The sequence below is a fragment of the Geotrypetes seraphini genome, chromosome 4, assembly GCF_902459505.1.
Source record: "Geotrypetes seraphini chromosome 4, aGeoSer1.1, whole genome shotgun sequence".
NCBI classification, from domain to species: Eukaryota; Metazoa; Chordata; class Amphibia; order Gymnophiona; family Dermophiidae; genus Geotrypetes; species Geotrypetes seraphini.
The window spans coordinates 94,912,676-94,918,675 of NC_047087.1; positions in this window are offsets into that span (position 1 = coordinate 94,912,676).

Below are 6,000 nucleotides of genomic sequence, written 5' to 3' on the forward strand. Positions count from 1 at the left end.
GGGAAGTTGACCCAGTCATCATGACTTGTAAGCCATTCTTTCTGCAAGGCTCGTGGTTAGGGGAAGTTGACCCAGTCATCATGACTTGTAAGCCATTCTATCAGAAAGAAGATTATCAAGGTAAGAACCTAATCTTCCCCTGAGGAAGTTAAGCACTCAGGTATGCATCAGTGCTAGTATTCTAAACATTTTCATATGCAGTGTGCACATAAATGTAAGTGCTCCCTTTAGAATTTCTCTTATATTTGCATATTATTTGCTGCACTTTGTGAGCTTTAAGTATTTCCCCTCAATAAATGTGTGTATTATGACTTAATTTAGCTATACACAGAGCAACAAGTTTAACAGCAAAACAGGCATTTGTAAGAGTTCTATTGTACATTTATTTTACAGTTTTACATCTGCTAGTAATTCAGTATGGACCAAAAATGTGGGGCTTTTATTACTATTAGTAGTAGTATGGTCTGTATACCAGTTGTGGCCACCTAAAAGGACAAAGCTGATGATACCACCACCTGATTTCCATTTTGGTGGAATTATGATTGTTAAAATTTATACAAGCAAAACAGTATAGCTGAAATGTTAAATTTCAAAAAGCTGAGAAAAATGCAATCCTTGTGGTTCTTAACCATATTGTTGGTGAAAGATCCTATTTGTGCATGTGTATTTATATAAATGCAAAGGAAGAAAAAGGAGAATTTATTGAGGACTTTAAAGGTAAAGTAACAAAAATTTCTATAGAACCTTGTTCTTCCTAATTAACTTGCCCCCTTTTTACTAAGCCATGGTAGAGGTTTCTACTGCAGCCTGGAGCATTTAGCGTTCCGGGCTGCGGTAGAAACCTCTACCATGGCTTAGTAAAAGGGGGGATGTGAATGAGGGAGTTGGTCTATCCCCTATATTAGGGTACATATATTTACTGTTAAAACTGTATGTGTGAAAGGAGATTGAAATTTTATTTTCCCGCTGGCAGAAATTGGTTGTATATTACAAATAAATGTATTTAGATACATAGGCAGAATATTTTTGAACATAAAGCATTTAATTTCATGTACTCGCCTTTTGGTGAAGTATCCACAAATTAGTTTTACAGTTAAAATTAATCAGAGAGGGAATAAGAACCAGTTCCTGTACAATCCCACTTTATTCCAGGACCAGTAGGTTATTTTTGTCCACCTGCCAAGACTTTGTAGGAAGCCTCAAACTTCAGAGACCCCTCCCCCTCTTACCTCATCGCTGTCCCTGTGGCTCTGTTTTCCTTCCTATAAGCCAGGCTGTAGGAGCTTGTTTTTTCTGTTCGTGTTTTATTTTGTGTAAATTCAGTCTTTGCATTTGTGGTTTTTGCCCTCATGCTGCGGAGGTTTCCTGTGGGGACAGCTCTGACTGTGGGAGATCGCAGACCTTTGGAAAAATCTGCTTCTGTGGGGTTCACTGCCTGTCAGTACACCCCCTAGACAGCTTGCACATCAGATCGGGGCCATTCCCTTGGGAGCTTGCTCACCCCAGGTTCGTCCGCTAGTGGGTCAAGCGCAAGTTGCATAGCTCTGTGGAGGTGTGCCTGGGATTGATGCCAGACTGCATTCCTCCACCAGGCATCTGCACGGCATGTCCAAGGGTGGCGGAGGTACCCGGCCATGGAGGTTTGGCCAGTGGGGCAGTCAGAAGACTCGAAGTCCAGCTTTCCAGCTCTTGGATCTCCCTGTGAGCCGTTTCAGCTCTGACTGCAGTGTTTTCTATTCAGTACATGTCACTGTGAGTACAGGCTGACAGCCTGAATCAGTAATTTTTTTTTTTTGGGGGGGGGGTTAAAAAGGGGTTTTGGGTGGTTTCCCTGCATGCCCTATCCCCCCCCCCAAAAAAATCCTAAAATTGCCTTTTTGGGGAGTTCTCTGTGGTTTTCCCAGGCTATTTTTAGTCAAAATCAGCACCGGCGGTGGCCATCTTGGATGTTTCCCAATTTCATTTTAAAGTTATTTTTCATTCTACCAGCTTTGTTTTTGCAAGAAAACCACATAGATGGCCAGGGCAGGATGTGAGAGATTCATGCCTTATTTGTGATGGATGGCTATCGGATGCACAGCCGTGTTCCATGTGTGCTGCGACCTGCGAGGGATGCAATGCCCAGACTCAATGCCTTTGACCTCTAAAGAGGGTCTTTTAGCGCCTTCTGCCCCGACTCCCGTCAAAATGACATCGTGGGGCTCTGGGGAGTGCACAGGCGACACTACAGTGAAACACAAGCATGTCTTGGGAGATAAACCTCGTAAATCCTCCAAACATTCTAAAACTGGACCACCGGGGTGAGCTCCTGCTGCAGAGAATGGGTTTTCCACTGATTTTTATTAATATGCTGTAAAAGGCATACTTAGCTAAAAAGTTTCTGCCTATCTTCCTTCCGCTGATCTCTGTGCCAGCCAGAAGGAACCTGCTCCTGTGGACCAGGGTCTTTTCTCTTGTTTTCCCTCGGGGGTACTGGCAGGTAAGCCAGTAGTGCCTGTGATTGCGCCAGATATATTTTCCATATCTCTGCTTTTGTAGGGGAGCACCGTGGTGGCCGTAGATGTGGCAGATCCGACAGCTCTCCAGGATCCGGATCAGTGTGGAGCCCCTGATTTTGGGGGAGGATCCTACTGTGTGAAGGTTTTTCAAGCACACGCATCTTGTGGATCTGATATCTCAATTTCTCCAGGAATTAAAGCTGCAGTCTGAGCAGCCTGTCACTGCACAATATTCCCTCATGGGTGACCAGAGGCCTTGTTCTGCCTCTTTTCCTGATCATCCTGACCTACTTTGGGTTCTTATGGATATCTGGGAGAATACTGAGGGTCCCTTGAAATGTGCTCGCACCATGGTGCGGCTTTATGCCATATTGGATGCCTTTAACAAGCGCTTTGCTTTTCCGAAGGTAGATTCCTCAATGGTGCAGGTCACCAAGTGCACCTCTCTCCCCAGTGACAGGGGAGTGGTCCTGAAGGATGTTCAAGACCGAGGTGTGGATTTCAGAAACATCTGTTTGATTCTATGCCATGATCCTGACACTGTGGTGCTTCGTGAAGTGGATTTCTTAATCTCAGGAGTGGATTATATGGTGGATGTCCTGTATGACATCTTGAAAGTCTTCATTAAGATTTCCACCTATTCTGTTTCGGCTTGCAGGATGCTTTGGATTTAGCAGTGGACTGGCAATTGATCTTCTAAAGTGACCTTGGACCAGTTGTCCTTTAAGGGGCAGCTGCTTTTTGGCCAGGGTCTGGATGACCTCATGGCCAGTGTGCAAGATCGCAGGCCCAAGTCGCCTATGAATATATCCCGCCCTTCCAAGGATTCGGGGCATCTTAATTTTCATCCCTTCAGATGCTCTTGTCCATACATGGGCCCTTCCGCTGGCCAGCGGTTCTCAATGCCAGTCATCCACAGAGAGTTGTCCGGTGACTCCTGCAAAGAAACAATTCTGATGCCAGGTCAATGTCTCCCTCCTCTTCCCCCTCCTGCATCAGGGGCAGTTGTCGGCCTTTGACCACTGGGTTTTGGAGGTTTTTAGTGATGGCTACAAATGAGTTTTTTTGGATTCCCTGGTGGGCCACCTCGAGAAGGTGGCTCGGGTACAGGCTACAGTCTGCAGATTACTCAATATTGTGGTAATGGAACCCGCTCCAGAGCCAGACTCGAGCTCTTGGAGATACTTGATATACTTCATCATTCCAAAAAAAGGCTCTGATGTTTGGAGACTGATTGTGGACCTCAATGCAGTCAATGTGGCGCTGAAAGTGCCCCACTTCTACTTGGAATGGTGCACTCAGTGATAGCATCGGTGGCGCCGTAGGAGTTCCTAGCCTCCCTTTATCTAATCCACGTTCCCTTTTTTCTGTACCACCGGAAGTATCTGAAGTTCCACATTTTGGGGTCAACAGTTCCAGTTTGTGACGATGCCTTTTGGGTTGGTGACAGAACCCAGGACTTTCACCAAGGTGATGGTGGCCCATCTTCGCACCCTGGGTATTTTGGTTCACCCATATCTGGACTGGTTGATCAGAGCTCCCTCAGAGTCCAAGAAAGCATATCAATTCTTCAGTCGCCGTAGTGAGGCTGGCAGCAAAGGCCTGGACGCTCTGGTTCAGCCCTGTCCAAGGGAAGGTCTCCTTTGTCTTCTCTCCATGGCCCATGGTCTATTGAGGCGGATAGTGGCCCATAGAAGTCCGGTGATCCTGGTCCCACCTGATTGACAGAGGCAGCCGTGGTATGCCGACCTGGTTCAGCTCCAGCAGGATCAGGGGCTCCAGCTACCTTGTCATCCTCACCTCCTCACAGAGGGTCCGATTGCACTTACGGCATGGCTCTTGACAGTGCAGCATTAACTAGCTGGGATTATTCTTTAGTTGTGATTGCCATGTTGCTGCACAGCAAAAGGAAATCCACAGTGGCTGCCTATGCGAAGGCTTGGAAATTAAATCAGGCCTGGTGCATTCTGAGATAGGTGGACCCATCTGTTCCTCGTGTTCTGGAGTTTCTGCAGGATGGCCTGAAGGCCTAGTGGATACTCTCCGCGTGCAGATTGTCAGTCTTTCTTGTATGGGCCCTCCTCCTTTGAGGAGGCTCATTGGCAGCTCATTGCACTTTCCCTGTCCGACTTGGAATCTTAACCTGGCTCTTCATTCTCTGGCTCGTCAGCCATATGAGCCTCTGGAGCAGGCATCCCTTAAGGATCTTACGATCAAGATGGTCTTCTGGTGGCTATTACCTCAGCCCGTAAAGTTCCAGAACTTCAGGCTATCTCCTGTTGGGATACTTTTCTACTTATTACAGATTCCGGTGTGATGCACAGTTCCTTCTTTTCTTCCAAAAGTGGTTTCCACTTTCCATGTGAATCAGGAAATCTGGCTTCCTGCTTTTGCTTCCTCTAGCTTGAGGGAGCAGGACCTGGTGTTGCATTCCTTGGACGTGCACAGCCTCTTATTGTGGTACCTGGAAGTCACAGAGTTTCACCTCTCTGATCACCTGTTTGTTCTGGCGGGTCCTGACACCAAGGGTAGGCCAGCTTCTAAGACCACTATTTCCAGGTAGATCAGTTTGACCATTTCTGCAGCTTATGTGGTGGCTGGAAACAAGGCCCCCCTCAGTGCGGGCTTCTTTCTCTTGGTCAGAGTCGGCTGTTTCTCTGGATGAGATTTACAGGGCCAGTACCTGGTCCTCCTTGCACATTCACCAAGTTTTACAGGATTGATGTGGTGACCAAGCAGAATATTGCTTTTGGTGCCTGTTTTGGCAGCGGGCTCATCAGTCCCACCCTGATTTTCTGGGACTGCTTTTACATCCTACTTGTCCTGGAATAAAGTGGGATTGTACAAGAACGAAATATTAGGTTCCTACCTTTGCTAATCTTTCTTGTAAATCCATACTTTATTCTGGGAACCTGCCCTATACCTTGCTGATTGTCTGCCTTTCCAAGTACTGGTAGCTGGATTGCTGTTGTCTGACCATCCGTTATAAGAGTTTCATCAGAATGGGTTTAGCACTTAGTTTTTTTGGGGGATCCCTGGTCCAGGCATCCCCTTCTGACAGTGCAGGCTATGTCTCTTTATAGCACTTGGTTTTGTCGTTCAGGTTTCTAATGTTTCATGGCCTGGTTCTCTCGTTTTTCATTGTTGCTGTTTTGCATTTGTTGATATGAGCAGAATAGACTTACTTGTGGGGGAGTTTCCCCCTTCCCTTCTTTCTCTTGTTCTTATCCTCTACAGATGTTCCTGGCTGCTTTAAGACTGAGTTCCATAGGAACAGTGATAAGAGGGGGAGGGATTTAAGAGTCTGAAGTTTGAGGCTTTCTACAAAGTCCTGGCAAGTAGATGGAAATAATCCACTGGTGCCGGAATAAAGTGAGGATTTACAAGTAAAAAAATTAGCAAAGGTAATCTAATCTTTCGTTAGTTATATAGATGGGAGATATATCTTTCTCAAATGCTACTTGAGCCCAAAGGGGAAATTCTAAAACCGGTGTCTAAACAT